Raw genomic sequence first — 17,844 nt, forward strand, 5'->3', positions numbered from 1 at the left:
GCTCCTTCGGAGGCTTACAGCGTCCCGCCGCTGTTAGGTCGGCAGGACGGGTGCTGTTGGAAGCGCACCTCTGGGGAGGCTGTGTCAGCAGGTGAGAGGAGGAGGTAGGCCCGGACTTAGATATTTTCTTTATGGCTCGAGCTCAGTCCTTAAATTTAAGCTGTACCTTTTCAGGAATATAGGGAGGGTGCTAATAATTTTCTTGTGTTCTGTGTCACCCTTGCAAGCTTTACGAGTGTTAAAGACTCCAGTACAGGTTCTTTGTTACACAACTCTTTTATCTACTAGTCAAAGCTAAGCAATTAAAGATGATGACAAGTAGTGAAGGATGTAGATATACACAATACCAGTAACTGAAGAGATGAGTTAGTCCAAAGAATCAGAGAGCAACAGACTGTCTGAGGCTGTCGGGGAGCTCTGCATGTTGTCTGGTCCAACCCCCTGCTCAGGCAGGGCCACCCAGAGCCCCGTGCCCAGGACCATGTCCAGACGGCTTCTGAACACCTCCAGGGCTGGAGACTCCACCACCTCCCTGGGCAGCCTGTGCCGGTGCTCGGTCACCCGCACAGTGACAAAGTGTTTCCTGGTGTTCAGAGGGACACTCCTGCGTGTCGGTGTGTGCCCACGGCCACCGGTCCCGTCCCTGGGCACCCCTGGGAAGAGCCTGGCTGTGTCCCCGATGCACCCTCCCTGCTGGGGTCTGTACTCGTTGATGAGATCCCCTGAGCCTTCTCCTCTGCAGCCTGAAACAGCCCCAGCCCTCTCAGCTGTTCCTCGTGGAAGAGATGCTGCTTGTGCCTTCATCATCCTCGTGGCCCTTTGCTGGACTCTCTCCAGTATGTCCATGTCTCTTGTACTGGGGAGCCCAGCACTGGGCGCAGTGGCCTCACCAGTGCTGAGGGGAAGGATGCCCTCCCTGAGCTGCTGGCCGTGCTTCGCCTCATGCAGCCCACGATACCACTGGCCTTTGGAGCAAGGGCACGTTGCTGGCTCATGTTCAGCTCAGAGCCCACCAGGAGCCCAGGTCCTTTTCTGCAATCCATTATCTTCCTCAAGACAATGACATACACCTGCTTTTTCACCAGAATAAGCAGAGGAAAGTCTGTTAGGAAGGGAATTCCTTTCTAATCTGAAATGGCAAATGGTTTTGTCATGAAAGGATTTGAAAGTGAAACAAACCCTCAAATGCAAACTGATGAACAAAGAACATTCCACCTCCAAATTTCCCCAATATGGGAAATTGTTTGAGCTGAGACAATTTTTGTAGATCGATCTCTTTTAAAATCAAATTGCTTGCTTTTTAAAATACCAAAGTCAGGGAAGTGTTCCTTGACCAACAACAAAAAAAGAGCTTTTAGAACATACCAGTAATTTATAAAACATCATGTGCATAAAAATGCTTGAATCATAATTATAGGCTGGTAATGTTGTATGTGAGTAGGGATTACTAACATTTTCTGGTATGCGGCCCTTTTTCAGGTATCCATGGCTTTGACAAACTTTCTCTGTGATGCTGTTGGGCATGGTCTGTGTCTGTCTCAGATGAAAGTTTTGAGAAATTTTTAGCCAGCACATTTCAGCTGCGTCTAGCTTGTTGCTTTGCCAAGTTTTTGAGAGAAAACAATAGAATAGCCACTGTTGGTGATTGCCCTCCCCCTCTCCTCCCCCCCCCCCCTTTGTATTATGTTAGAGTGGAGCAAAAGAGCATCACTCCTCCTGGTTTCCATGTTACAAACAAACAAACAATCGAAAGAAAAGACCTAGGTATGTCAGTGTTAAGCTTGACAGTGTGACAGAGAAATGCTCCCCCCATCCCTACGCACACACCTGTTTGCACATGCTTGTTTGAGATTTTTCAGATGTTCATGGTTGAACAGGCTGTAAATCTATGGTTCCCTTGTGTGACTGGATTGCACATACGTCCATGCCCCTGTACTGACATGCTCCTTTCCCCACAGCCTGGAGGGGAAAAGTCACAGGAAGAACCTGAGAGACCCAGATCAAATGGAAGAAAAGATCATGTGACATGAGGATAGAAGGGGAAAAAACTGGGGGAAAAAAAGAGGAGTGCTTGGGACAATCTCTCATGAGATGAGGGCTAAAATGGGAAAGCATCTAAGCGTAGGACAAGCTGAGCAAAAAAAAATCTTGGTCTCAATTTTTATGGAAGAGGATAAATTTAAGACTAGGTGAAAGATGGGTATATGAGGATGGGGACTAGCCAGGGAAACTGTGTTACTTCTCAGCACATCATAGGGCTTGATAAAAATCTGGTGAGGAGGAAGAAGGAATAGATTTTGCTCAATAAAGAGACAGGTGGCGTTCAGAAAGAATGGACTAAGTGCTGCATAGCAACTCATTAGGTAAATACTGGCGCACTGGACAAGGTGCAAGTCCTATGGAAAATGAGCCTATGATCATGCAATTTAAAAATTACATCACAATGCATGTCACAGAAGTCGAATTACCAGCGCATATTATACAACTTACTACTTTTCATGACTAATAGTGTTATTTTAGTAGGAGCTTGTCTATAACTTCAGTAAAAAGACATTTCAAAACACCAAATAATAAGAAGCAGCTTTGAAAGCTAGTTAGGATTTACATAGCAGTAACAGAAACTGCTACCCCTGTAAGTGGACTGTGTTACGTCTGAAGCACTTAATTAGCCATTTACACTTGAGCTGTATAATAATTCTGCAAATGTGCACGGTGAGTCCAACCATTAAATTAATAAAATATTGTAGGGAAAGTTTCAGAATAAAACATTATTTCTGCCTCTGCAAAATCTGGAGAAAAAAGGAAAAACAGTCGACTCCATGCATTCAGTCAAAGTTTAAAGTACTGGAATTCAGTTTTTACAACACTGCAACTGAAGTGGTAATCTGTCTGGTTAGGAAAGAGACCTCCATGTGAAGTGCGTAGCTGGATATATGAAAAGAACATATTCCATATTAAGAGGTTTTATTCCATTTTTGTCCTGCCATCTCTTGTCTTGCCCTGTGATAAACTTCCCTAATGACAAAAGCTGTTCTGGGTCATCCCCTCCGCTTTTTGAAGCCCTTCTCACCTTGACCTTACTGTGAAGCTAGACTGGACATTTATTATTTGAGAACTTAGAACAGTCTGCATAGAATTTTAAAATTTGGCACAAATTTTTGCTAGTGCTAGGATTTCAATATAATGTACCTTATTCTAATAGGACTGAAAAGGCTTTGGTGTTTCTATTTGAATAATCAAAATATTATGCTGTCACTCCAGATTATTTCAACCTTTCACATTCTCCTTTCCTAACGGGCATTCTCTTTGCCTGTCCCAGAGCCAGTTACAGTTTTGGCCTCATTTCCTTCAAAAAAATCCACCTGTTACATAAATGTGATAGCCTTCTGAAAAGGTAGGCTCTAGCTTGTAAATCTTGTATTTGCTTGGTATGTGTTACTTAACACCTGGCAGTGAGCACATGTTTAGCGAATTAAGGAATTCTTATGATTTCTTCTGGCTAGCATGATAAACACCCCTATAAACAGTGAAGCAAGTAGGTCTCAGTTTCTTTTGGTTTATATCATCTTTCAGTTTGATTCTTAGTGGTCTATAGTGCAAGATACAATAGAAGTTTTTCTCCTGGTTGCATGAATAACCTGCATCTATTAAGAAGTAAATTGATTCTGAGCATTTTTTCTCATTGGAGAAATAGTTACTTGTCTCATCAGTCTTTACAAAACAGTTAAAAACTAGTAACGCTGAGATCTCTCTCCACTTTCTTAAACTTAATGGAAAGGTTTAAATGTTATTGGTGAACACAGAACCACATACAAATGATTTTAAAAACCTCTTCTCCTTTGGCAAATAGGCTAAACAAGGCATGTGTATGTGTGGTTTTCTCCTAACCTGCCCTTCGCTCCATCTCTGTCTGCTCCTCTTTGCTAGTGATTCTTCTGGGATGGGAGGCCACAAGACCTACCAATTAGGACATGTGGCTGGGAGCAAAAAGCAGGGGTTTGTCATCAATTCCACTCCTCATCTGCCATGATGCCAAGGGCAGGCAAGGCAGTTACGTATTTGTTTCCCTTTTTTTCTCTCTTTATCACTTGATTAAAAACAGTAAATCAATCTCTTGCTCTGTATTTGTACAGGGGAGTCCCAGTCATGCATCCAAGCTGTATGTGCTACTGCCTCAGTAGCTAACAATCAATCTTAGTTTCTTACTTGCACAGATGTGCTGACCAGAATCTTAAACTCTCCCAGAATAAAAGACTTCTAGTACCTCATCTTAACATGCATTTCATTCCTTACTACAGGAAGGACTAAAACTCTTAATACTTGAAACAAACAAACTAGCAGATGATAAAATTCCTGGAGATGAAAAGTTCTCAAGATGTAGAGATTCTAGCAGGGATTTGAGAAGAAGCAGTGGTAATACTTCCACCAAGTTACTCAGACTTACAACAATGCTCTAGTTCCATGCTAGAGTTGTGCTGAATTTCAAGCTAGTACTTCCTCCAGTTTAGGCCATGTAATTAACTTTAGTTTCATGTGAAGATAAAAAAAAAAAATCAGGATGATATACTGGGAATGACATTTCTGATTAATATTAAGTGAATTCAATTACTGCCTTTTGGAAAACCTTAGTATTGTTAAGTTCAGATGCTTCAACCCCTTTCATAGCTAAAGAAGTATAATAGCATCAGGAATAGAATAGAATAGAATAGAATAGAATAGAATAGAATAGAATAGAATAGAATAGAATAGAATAGAATAGAATAGAATAGAATAGAATAGAATAGAATAGAATAGAATAGTTCATTTGGAAGGGACCAACAATGAACATCTAGTACAGCTCCCTGGCCACTTCAGGGCTGACCCAGTGTCAGAGCATGTTGTTAAGGGCATTGTCCGAATGCCTCTTACACACCGACAGGCTTGGGGCAGCGACCACCTCTCCAGGAAGCCCGTTCCAGGGTTTGACCACCCTCTCGGTAAAGAAATGCTTCCTAATAACGTACAGCCCAAGCCCCCCTGAGAGACCCAGCTCTGAGCCCTTCCCCGGGTCCTGTCCCTGGGTGCCAGGGAGCAGAGCTCAGCACCTCCCTCTCCCCGTCCCCTCCTCAGGAAGCTGCAGGGAGCCATGAAGTCGCCCCTCAGCCCCCTTCTCTCCAAAGCAGACAAACCCAGAGTCCTTGTCTAGGACTAGAACATTACTAGAGAAGTGATACATTAACAATAATGCTCAGCAATTATAGTTGTCAAAAACCTATACAAGCATTAATCCCACATCTCTGAGTGGTTAACTATTACCACATCCATTTTTACTGAAGAAGATTATTGGGCTCATTTAGATTAAATGGGAAGATAGTTTGCAGTTTATGCTAGCATAAAGAAACTGCAGTGTTGTTTGGGCAGTCATTTTAATTGACCTCAAAGGATTGTTTCATCATGACACCATCAGGTCAGGCAACACTGGTCTTTCTTACACACTTCCTCAGGACTGCACAGAACATCAGCAACACAGATCTGTAGTGTAACAGCTTCCACACCTGACCTCACTGCCAAGGTCTTGTACTCATCAGAGCAGAATGATGTGAGTCTAGGGGTACACGTTCCTGGATTCTTGACTTAAATGTGCCAGTGTGCTCGAGGGCTAATTAGTAAGGTCTTTAAGTGGAGTTTTATCTTAGGATGTTCAGGTTTGAGCATGAGAAAGGTCATTAGTCAAGGTTGCAGGATGTTGATCAGAAGTCCTTGTTATTGGAACCATCACAGCGCAAAATGGTCTGTGGGTGTTAAACAACACCTCTCTGCTAAAATCAGTGTCATACATGCTGAAGGACAGAGCTCTTGTCACAGTGCTGAAAAATACTTAGGCTGGAAATAAACAGAAATGTATCTGGTGAACAGTTAAAGGAGTAGTAACTGAGTCAGCCTTACAAATTCCTCATTCACGCTGATGGTGTACTGTAGTGCTACAAATTCCACTCAAGAGATGGATGATAGTTTTTCGGTTGAAAGTCTGCAGAAAACAACTTCTTCCTGTGTCATATTTACAACATCCATGTTGGCTGTGCTGGGTACGTTTGCTATCTCAGGTGTATCATTCCAAGTAAATATCCCCATGTTAAAAGGTTGATACTTAAGTTTACTCTCCATCATAGTTACAATAGCTGTCAAACGTAGCTACCTTGCAGTATATGCTGCATGTAGTGGGCATCTTAAAAATGTTTTGGGACTATATTAGGAAGCTGGGCATAATTAGTCTGGCAATGCTTTATCTTATGAATTGGTCCCTGCATATCAGGCGTGGCTCAATGATGATTTTCTAGCTGCATAGTTCACACAGACCATAGCATTATTTATCCTGTGCAAACATTGAAACAACATCTCATGCTTTTCTCACTGTACAGTCTGGTTATTTTTTCATTGTCTTTTATCAGGATTTTCATCAATGTTTCCCCACAGCTTCCAGATTGTTCACAATGCAGATGCAGCAGTTCTGTTCACTGGGCTGGGCAACAGCAATCACGTTACCCGTGCCCTGCATTCTTTACATTAGTCGTTCATCGGAAGACAAATTTAATTATAGCTAGTACTAATTGGGGATGGATGGACACTTGGTTGTTTGTTTTAAAAGCCACAGTTGACATAATAAGAAGGCCTAAGCTCCATTTGCTTCTTTCTGATGCTTTTGCTGATGACTGTTTTTATTTTGATTGCCTGTAAAGGTCAGTTTGTTATAGCAGTTTACAGTGATATAGCTGTTGTGGCTGGCACTTAAGATCTGAAGCAGGTGGGTTTAAGTGGGTTTTGAACCTTAGAGTTTTTCAGTACTATTTTTGTGGCCAAATTTTTGTTTTCCGTAAATGTGTAAAACAGAAGCCCTGCAATGCTTCTGACTATAACATCATATGAATTGAACTCCACTGGTTAACTTTAACATTTTGTCACTGTTAAGTATAGGCGATAGATCCTTCCCATTCTGTGTTCCCCAATATCTTCTGGAGAAGCCCTGCTTAAAGTGATGGTTTAACTGTTTCAGGAAAGGTTTAAGGGATATTTTTTGTTATTTAAGGGGTCCTACATGTTCTTCTAATAATCATTATTTACAAGGGATGTTCTGAATATTTTAGATCACACAGACTGCTGAGAAGTTTCTGGATTTTATTGCTGTGTTCTTTGCTACAAGAGGCATAAAAATATTGTAGGTAGGAATTCTCAGCCATTATTTTTCATCTAAATGTATAATTTATACCCTTTATAAAAGCTATAGTACAGAATTATTTGTGACATAACTCTTGCTTAAAAAAAAATAAAACCACCCCACTTGTACATAAGTTGAAAATTGTTTTATTTAAATGTTTAATGGGTATAATGGTCCAGCCGAGAGATCATAGGATTTAGCATGCGTTTTTAAGCACTTAACATTGATACAGCTTATGTTCAGGAGGCCCATTTGGGTAAAGCACAGTATCACTTATGTGAATATATGTTGAGGAAATGTGTTTCATTTAGGAAAAGGTACAGCAAAGAGTACCACTCTTTATGGAGCCAGTAGCAATTATGAAAAGCATAGTAGAAAATACTTGATTCCGGCATCTCCTTCAGCCTTGGCACAACAGTCCTGGCTGACCGGGAAGGTCCCGACAGATTGGAAACTGGCCAGTGTGATGCCCATCTATAAGAAGGGTCGGAAGGATGATCCAGGAAATTACAGGCCTGTCAGCTTGACGTCAGTGCCTGGGAAGCTGATGGAGCAGCTCATCCTGAGTACCATCATACAACACATGCGGGACAACCAGATGGTCAGGCCCAGTCAGCATGGGTTTATGAAAGGCAGGTCCTGCTTGACAAACCTGATCTCATTCTACAACAGGGCGACCCACTTATTGGATGAGGGAAAGGCTGTGGATGTTGTCTACCTTGACTTTAGTAAAGCCTTTGACACCGTTTCCCACAGCATTCTCCTGGTGAAACTGGCTGCTCGTGGCTTAGATGGGCACATGCTTTGCTGGGTAAAAAACTGGCTGGATGGCCCGGCCCAAAGAGTGGCGGTGAATGGAGTTAAATCCGGTTGGCGGCCGGTCACGAGTGGTGTCCCCCAGGGCTGGGTTTTGTGGCCACTTCTGTTTAACATCTTTATTGATGATCTAGACAGGGGGATCGAATGCACCCTCAGTAAGTTTGCAGATGATACCAAGTTGGGTGGGAGTGTTGATCTGCTCGAGGGTAGGGAGGCTCTGCAGAGATATCTGGACAGGCTGGAGCGATGGGCTAAGGCCAACTGTAGGAGTTTCAATAAGGCCAAATGCTGGGTGCTGCACTTCGGCCACGACAACCCCCAGCAGTGCTACAGGCTTGGGGAGGAGTGGCTGGAGAGCTGCCAGTCAGAGAGGGACCTGGGGGGGTTGGTTGACAGCTGGCTGAACAGGAGCCAGCAGTGTGCCCAGGTGGCCAAGAAGGCCAATGGTATCCTGGCTTGCATCAGAAATAGTGTGGCCAGCAGGGACAGGGAAGGGATCTTACCCCTGTACTCAGCACTGGTGAGGCTGCACCTCGATGAGTGGGTTCAGTTTTGGGCCCCTCACTACAAAAAGGCCATTGAATTACTCGAGTGTGTCCAGAGAAGGGCAACGAAGCTGGTGCAGGGTCTGGAGCACATGTCGTATGAGGAGTGGCTGAGGGAACTGGGGTTGTTTAGTCTGGAGAAGAGGAGGCTGAGGGGAGACCTCTTCGCCCTCTACAACTACCTGAAAGGAGGTTGCAGAGAACTGGGGATGAGTCTCTTTAACCAAGTAATAAGTGATAGAACAAGAGGGAATGGCCTCAAGTTGCACCAGGGAAGGTTTAGACTAGAATTAGGAAGCATTTCTTTACAGAATGGGTTGTTAGGCATTGGAATGGGCTGCCCAGGGAGGTGGTGGAGTCCCCATCCCTGGAGGTGTTTAAGAGTAGGGTTGACTTAGCGCTGAGGGATCTGGTGTAGTTGGGAACTGTTAATGTTGGGTTGATGGTTGGACTGGATGATCTTCAAGGTCTTTTCCAACCTAGACAATTCTGTGATTCTGTGATTTAATGTCCATAGCTTCACTTCAATTAATGTCCTTTTTCCTTCTAGCATTTTAGGTATATTTAGACCCACTGGTAAAATATTATATGGAAATCTTTAATGAGACCCTTTTATGATTACTTGTATTAGAGAGGACAGAGCTTTGTTCTGGAGTAATAGAAATGAAACAGAACGCGCTGCATTTTCCTAATGATTACTGTTTGTACACTGTTTTTCTGTTCAGTTTTGTATTTCTTCTTAACTGAACTTGGAGAGTTAAGACAGATCAAAGCCCTGCATTGGTCCAGATAAGAAGTGAAAAAAGATCAAGAGGTGAGACAGCAGCAGGAGTAGCGATTTGGAGCATCTGTGAGAGGAGAAAGGACTGGGAGATGTCAGATAATCAGTAGGAGAGCTCTTACGCACTGCAGAGTCATGCTGGAGAATGTGGTCATTAAACTATAAAGATGATAAAGAGGGATGGTCAGGACCAGAGGCTATACATTACAGTAGGCTTCTTTAAATTTTTAATCTAGCTTTTTAAAAGCTGCTCATATTAAACAACTCTGATAGAGAAATCTGTATAATGCTTGTCTTGTAACTGCGCATCACATCTTTCAAAGACCTCCGTGTCCAAATATACCTTCAGAGCTAATCGTGGTTGGTACAAAGAGAGTTTTAGTGCTGGTTGCAGTGTAATGGGAAGTGAGCTGTGGAATTCCACTTACTTAAATATGACATCTGTGATAGTGAAACATGATCACAGAGCAGGACATCAGAAATAGAATTTGTAGGTAGAGGTCTTTTACTAGATCAGCTGATTTAGTAGGAGACAGTACACAAGCTTTTGGAAACATGAGCCCTTTAGTCTCAAATAAAACCATGGACTCAGTAGCCTTACAGTTTTTTTGGCATATCATAATGTACCTCCTCATTAACCTCTCTGTTCCTTAGGCAACAAACTGCCTGTTTCTCTTCCCTAACCTTGTCTCCTCTCTTATACCCTTAATAACTTCTCTTTTACTTCAAAGCTGTCAGCTATCTTGTCTTCCAGGGGTGATCTGATAGGCACCTACCTAAACTCTGAGCAATTGCTTTCTAGTTGTATTTAGCTCAGCTAATTTTATTTAGGTCTGCCACATCTATTTTGGACCTGTTGAAGGCCTCTGAGTGTTCAAAATCTTGTCTGTTTTTTTACAGCTATAGCAACTGGTTTCCTGCAGCATAATACCTCTATATGCAAATCTAATGATTAATTTTTGAGGGATGAGAAAATGAATGAGGAAAAACTTGAACACATACTGGACCCACCAGACTGAAAACAGCAGAAACAGGAGTTTTAGTCATTTAAGAACTATTACATTTTACCTGTGTCTCCATATAAGGAAGCAGTCCAGAAATGCTATCTTCACAATCCCTAATATAGGTATGTCTTACTCTGAACATTGTGAAGGCAAAAATGTTTCCAGAGTCATGTAACATTTGTGACAGATCTTGATATCAGTTTCTGGTTTAAGTGCATTTCCCACCCTTTTCTTGTTTCCTTAGGCATACTCATTGACACTTAGATCTTTGGCTGTACTCTGGTGAGCTTAGTGGGGCAGAAACTTGTATTTGTTACCTTCCGGTGTGCAGTCTTCTGAAATGTGCTGGGATATAGCAAGAGTAATTAGTGCAACCTCTACAGCTTTGCTATCTCTCCTTTGCAACAACAAGGTTATTGACCATCCCAACTTTTCTAAAGCTAAGTACTGTTTATTCAGTCACACCATTTATAGGAGTAAACCTGTACAAGAAACTGTTATTCCATGCAACCAGGCAGGCTATCAGTATTTGTGTAGATCATCTGGTACCACCTCCTGGCACTACTAGGTGACCATAGTTCAGTTCTCAAGTAGACTATGAATAAACCTGAACAAGCAAATGTGCATGCTCATGTGAGGGCCACCACTGAGGTTGTTTGTAGCCCTCCTTCGTTGCCAGCCCTTCAGTATCAGATCAAACCAGAAAATTATACCCACCATCCCCTTGGGGTGAGCCTCTAAAGGGCATAAGTCATGCACATTTCCAGTGTTGTTTTTCCTCTAACTGCTTTTCCCAACTTCCACTGGGAACTCCACTGCAAGACTTCTAGTTATTTGAAAATACATTTCACATGGCTGAGTTTGCTACGAATACATTCAGTGACAAACACTTAATGATAAATGTGTCCTTTATAACATCAAAACAGAAGTGTTTGAATATTTTATGCCTTCTCAGCATCTGTTATGTTGCTACATCGCAGTTTTTGAGTGATCCAGGATGTTAGGACATTACAATAGGATTTTTTTTATTCTTGGTTTCAACATTGCTCCAGTTGTAATTATATAGAGACATAAATCTCACTCTACCTTTTGCCCTCACAGTGCCAGCTGAAACTGTCTATTTAGGTTTCTCAGAGTTCTATTTCAGCAAAGACAGAGAATGTGCAGCAGATAATAGTTTCTGTAGGCTGTGGCCTAGCTCCCTGACTTCTTTTATTATGGAATGGAAGAGGCGTGGCCATGCCAAACAGTGATGGAGCTCAGCTGAACTGAATGGGCCTGAGACTCACTTGGTTGCCAGGCTTGCAGTGGAGTAAAAACCAACTTCTCTGCATCATATTGTGAGTAGGAATGCAGAAAAAGCTGTAAAGGAAAGTGAAATGGATGAGAGAAAGAAAAATGTGAGGTAGGCCTGGGAAAAGGAGAGGATTTATGAAAACTGAGGAGAGGCTGGAGAGGGCATAGGTAAATGAGAATAAGTGAAATTGAAACAGAAGAAAGGCTGAAAAATAATTTCAGCTCTAAGGAGTTTTCAGAACTGGAAGAGACCCCCTAAGAATAAAAATAAGGTTTCTTCTGGGGTTCTTGGCCATGAGATGACAATGATGTAGTGAAGAGGGGAGACACAAAATCAGGGACTTCCGCTGGGACACTAAATGAGATTAATTTTAAAAAGGCTTCAGTGCTGAGGCTAAGAGAATAAGGGAAGCTAAAGAATCACCTGGAAGAGAAGTCTGAAGACAGGATGGAGTGCTTTGTTAGGTAGGGACATTTGGCAGTATCTCTTGAAACCATTGCCCAGAAAGACTTGTGGAAAACAAGAGGAGCAACAGCCAAGCTTCTTTATAGCAAGACCTCCCTAGGAAACCAGCGGACTGTGATACGTAAGAGTGAGGTACAGTCAGCACTTTCACTGAGGCTGGCATACAGCTACTAATGCTGCAGGATACTTTGCACCCCACTTTGCTTCAATTAGATCTTTTCTGCTCCATCCTTCCTTAACAGAGCTAATACTCTGTTCACTTTCCAATAAAGGAATGGAATTAGCTGGAACAATTCTTGGTGGGTCTGCATGCAGTGTATGTTTCATTGTCTTACATTGTACTTGCATTTAGTATGATGATTAAAAAACTCAATATTTAGGTAACATTACCCTTCTCGTTACTAATGGCTGAAATAGCAAGAAAAAAGTATGCGTCTTGTCTGACTGTAAGTAATTTTTTTAAAATCTGAAAATTCAGCTTAAATTTTTGTAAGTGTTCATTTTCCTAGCCAACCTATGTGTTTGAAAACTGACATGCACAGACATAGTCACTTTTAAAATTGCCCTGTTACTAAAGTCCCTGAAGACTGAATCTTTCCTTTTTCATTTTGGTGGAGAGCCCATCCTGTCTCAAAAACAGTGCTGCTTTCAGAACAGTAGGACTTCAGGAAAGAAGTGCTTTCAAGCCACCCTGTATTTACCCATGCAATATAAAATGTACCCCATATGGAAGGGAAATTCCTGTTCATAAGTGTGGAGAAGGAGGAGATCCTAATCTGGACAACACATTTAAGCACTCCAGAACTTCCTCAGCCATTGCTCCTTGTAGGAATTGAAACATCTGCTTTGAGAGATTTAGAATTTGACTCTTCTCTTCCACTTTAATCTATGTGTCCCGGATTTGGTGTATAATGTTGATAGATTTCATTAGCTGCATTCAGATGATGTGTGTTGTCAAAGCTCCATTTGTGTTGAAGGCCATGTGTGATTTTGATGCTGGGCCTGTGCAGTCAGTCTCTCCTCATAAATATTTCTCATTTCATGAGCAAAGACTTGAGTGCAACTATATTTAGGAATGGATGGGAAAAGCACTGTTAATCAAGATGAATTCCCTTTGGAGTCCTTCTTTCTATGTTGCTGTGTGAAGTTTTTGTCAGAAGATTTTCATTTTGCCTTGAAGAGCATTCAGTTGTTCTTGCTTTTCTTTTAAATACTGACCACTGTAAATTGTTTGTTTTGAAGGATTTGGTTAGACTGATACAATTTAAGGATGTTAGATTTGCAAATCACTGCACAGAAGAGGGAGTGTGCTAAAACCACATGCTGTTACGTATTTTCAGTCTTGACTTTCTCTGCCTACTATATAGATTTGGGAAAAAAATATAACTCTTAAAGTAACGTATTCCTCAGCCTTCTCTTCATAGTTAATGCAGTTGTTTAAGTTGCATGTGCTATATTCAGACTAGCAAGCAGAAGACAGAGGAGGCTGCCTTAATGCTCGAGGAATCTCATATGAGACAGAAAAAAAAAAAAAAACTGAGGTCTCAATTTACCTCATGGTGCTGGGAACATGTTCTTCTTGATTTGTGGCCAGTGCATGTGCGGTACCTGGGAGTGGCATGGCAGAGGGCAGAGACCCTGTCCCCGTGGCAGGGTGAGGGTCAGGGACACCAGTCAGGTGAGGGAGACCTTTGGCAGTGGCAGGCTTGGGCTCCTGCCCGCTGTGGCTGTGGCTGCCTGGAAGCGGGGGTGTGGGCAAGGGGGTCTCGGCCCAGGCCCACTCGGTGCAGGGGCATGCGGGGTAGGGTCTGCTGAGAGCGCAGAGCTGACTTTCCCATCCCTTGTCCTGACTTTCAGGCCCCGGTTCCTCCCCCGCACCAGCCAGGGCGTGCAGTCGGCCCTGTGGGCACGGCAGCAGGGAGCCAGGGGCAAGAAGGCAGGCCCGGGAGTGGGATGGGGGGGTAGGTGGTCCTGCTGTTGGCAGGCCTGCCTGAGAGTGCTGGTAAGTGGCAAGATGGTTTAAAATGCTGTGGGTTTCAGTGGCACTGCCTCTGGATGTTGGACCATGGAGCTGAGGGGGCCAAAAATACTGTCAGTTGTCAATAATGCAGATGAGTTAGTGCTCACGGTGATGCAGGTAGGTTCAGTGGAAGTGCAGCTTACTGCAGTCGTGTGGATTGATTCTTGCATATGGTGGCTAAAATCAGACCTATAAACAGCACTTGTAACACATTCCTGGTGTGTATCTCCCAGTTCTGCTACACTTCCAAAGGAAGTGGAAACTTCCAAAAAACTGTAGGCAAAAATTCCTCAGCTTCTTTTTACTGTTTTCCTGCCTTTATGTGCTGTGGCATGTATTGCTCAAAACTCATGTTCCGTCAATTGTTTAGAGTTCATTGTTTAGTTTCTCACTCAGGGGTTACAGTTTATGACTTTATTCTGTGGGACTCCATATCTATCGATCAGGGCTTACAGTTTACTTATTTACTGATCAAGGCACAGGATTTAAAATCTAACCTCATCCATAAGCTGTAAAGCACCAGCTATCATTTGGGTTCCATGATACGTAGTTTAACACTTAAAAGTTCAGGGTTTAGAGTTTACAGTTAAAGTAAAAGGTTCAAATCCTTAGATAATAAATTGTGAGCCCTGAACCCTAAAAAGTAGGCTGTGAACCATTGTTGGGGGGGGTTACATCTTTCCCCTGGTGCCTGCCAGCATTCAGCTCTGTGGTCTAATATGAGGCAATAAGCAGGAGGTAAACGAGGCAATTGTTTGAAGTGGATCTGCTTGTGCATGCCCGAATTGAAAGAGGTGTGTGGCATGGTTATGCCAAAAATGTGGACACAGGTAACCTGCAGTGACTACTTACTCTGACCTTTCTTGCAGCAAACCCAAATGTTGTGGTAGTCTTCAAAATGAGGGTGGAGGGGCAGTATTTGTGGCTTCTGTGTTCTCCTTTACCTTGTTTGTGTGTATTCATTAGTGTTTATGTTTGTATACTGAATTTGGTTTCCTGTGCTTTTCTGCAGGGCTTTAAGTTTTTGCATTGCTTTATGCTTTTATAGGATGACGCCTTTTACTATGTCTGTCAGCAAGAGCTGATCACAAATTACTGTCACAACGGATACCAAGGCAGGAGAGTCGATACACGCCGAGGAGTGCCTGGCACCAGGCACTGGTGCATACGGTTCGCCTGGCTGGACTCGGGAGAGGCTTTCCGCAGCTGCACAGGTTCTTTCTCCATCCCTCTGTTTCTATCTCTCGGCCGGGCCGTCCTGTCCCCTAACGCCGTCCGGCTCCTGGCCGCCCTGCCCCTCCCGTCCCAGCCGCTCTATCCCGCTGGCTGTCCGGTCCCTTCCCCGCAGCGCCTCCCGCCCCGCTGAGGCGTTTCGCGCCCCCCGCCCGCTCTCCGCCTCACGCACGCGCAGTGCCGCCATCGTGCTCCCTGTTGCCACGACTCGATCGAGTCCCGCAGCGGCGGGGGGGACACACATGCGCTTGCCCTCGGTTGCTCCCGGCGCTGTCCCGCAGCCTGCCGTCTCACGCATGAGCAGTACCGCCTCCCGCCCGACGGCCGCTGCCCACCGCCGCGGTGCTCACTGCTGCCCTCGGCTGGGCCCCGCGCGGCGCTTCAGCCCGCTGTCCCACGCGCGCGCAGCGCCGCCGTCTTCGCAGCGGCCTCCGGCTGAGCGCAGCCGGGCCCCGCGGCTGCCGTCGCGCTCGCTGCCGCCCTGCCTCGGCGCAGCCTGGGAACACGAGCACGCGCAGCGCCGCCGCCCGCCGCGCCGCTCCACCCCCGGCCGAGCGCAGACCGGTGCTGCGGCTGGCGCGGCGCGCGCATGCGCGGTATCGCCAGCCCGCTGCCTGCGGCCCTCGGTTCCCCGCAGCCCGGCGGTGCACATGCGCAGTACCGGCTGTGTCCCGTCGCTGTCCGCGGCAGCGGCCCGTGTCGGCGTGCAGGTGCCGCCTGCTGCCGCGGGGACGGGCGGTCAGTCTCGGAGTTGCTCCGCGGTGCTCACGCGCCTGTACAGCAGCACGGCTGCCCGCTGGCGCTCCGCGGGGCAGCGGCGGGCCCCAGGGCGCGTGTGCGCGCCAGCCGTGCTGAGGGGACGCACGGTGAACGGCAGGGGCAGGGGACAGAGAACGGGGCCGGTGCGGCACCGTGCCGTCAGCGCTTCTCGCTGCCTCTGCCGTACCGCCCCCCGCCCACAGCGTTGGCAGCCGGTGCCTGTGTGCGGTGCCTGCAACCAGCGTAACGGCGGCGTGCAGGCCTCAAGGGTGGGGGCTGCTCGGTGCGAAGTGCCTGCCTCTGAGGCGAGCGAGACCCTTCCGTGGCTGCGGGCTTGGGGATGCCTCCTCCAGCTGGGGCCGCCGCTTCGCGGAGGCAGTGCGTTCCGGGTCTCGGCCCGGCCACAGTCGGCCGCGGGGTGCGTGAGGCAAAGCCTGCCGGGAGCGGGGGGAAGATTCTTCCTTCCCTTCGGGGGCCCTATTGCTCCCCCACAGCAGGTGGTGCATGTCCGCCATCCCGTGATGTCAGCGGGGAGCTGCGGGGAGGTGGGCAGGCCCTGGAGCAGGGTGGTGGAGCCACGGCTCCCCGCGAGGGTCAGGGTGGTCCTGCTGTGGCAGCCCTACCCATTAGGTGCATGAGTGCATCCTCAAGTTAGTAACCTGAGAATTGGGGGAAGCAGGAAGATAGACTGAAAGAAAGGCACCCCCAGGCACCTTGAGGCCTCCCCACTTGTAGGCACACACTGTGGGTACCTACCCAACTAATGAAAATTTCCACTGTGCCTCCCTGAGCCCTGCTTGCCCCATACAGTTAACCCAAAGCTATGGGACTCCCCAGTCCTCTGCGTGCCACTGGGTCACATGTTGCTTCTGCTGTCTCCCCAGGCACCGAGAAGAAACCAGCAAGCCACATGCAGCAGCCATACACACTCGGCATCCCTCTGGGATAGAACCCTCGCTCTGATGTGCAGCCTCATCAGCTGTTACAACAGATGCCTGTGGTAGGGCAGTTTGGTGCTGCCATCATCATCTGTGCTCTGTGGCAGTGCAGTCTGCCAGTACAGCATTATTTCCTCAGGCAGGGTTGCCTCCCAGCACAGCTTGAATCATGTTTGCAACACTGGCATCAAGCCCTGTTTCTTGATGGATCTGTCTTTATGCAAACCAGTGTCTTCCTTCTGCTCCTCTTCTGCCTGTGTGCAGCAGAAACCTGGACCTGACTCTGCTTTCTGGCACACTGTTCTGTCACTAGGACTTTCTAGCAAGGTCTGTTGGATTTGGGCCACTTGTGTTCTCTCTTAAGCAGTGTGATTGAAGCAAAACTCTGCTTCTGTGACTTTCTTGGTTAGTCTGTTTTCTGTTAGCTGAGTCTCTCCAGTGCTTAGAGTTTTTAAAGGCCGTGGGTTTTTTTCCCTGTCTTTGCTGAATGCTGCTTTCTGAGCAGTCTGAAGATGACCTAAAACATTGGGTGCTATTGGTGTTGTGTGCCTGTGTTTTCTGTGGGAGAAGGGCTAGGGCTGTGCTAAGTGAAGAAGCATAGGTTGTGTGTGGAAGGTGGAGGTTCTGGCTGGCTTCCTTGCTCTCGGATGAGAGGAGTCTTTCTGGTGACAGCTCACTGAATGTATACCGCTGTCGGGCACAGTGGTGGGTGGTCACTTTGGAGTCTGAAATCTTTGCTTTCCTTATTCTGCCTGTGATGAATAAGAGGGTGGGTAGATAAGTGGAGACTG

This window comes from Strix aluco, chromosome 9, assembly GCF_031877795.1.
Source record: "Strix aluco isolate bStrAlu1 chromosome 9, bStrAlu1.hap1, whole genome shotgun sequence".
Classification (NCBI taxonomy): Eukaryota; Metazoa; Chordata; class Aves; order Strigiformes; family Strigidae; genus Strix; species Strix aluco.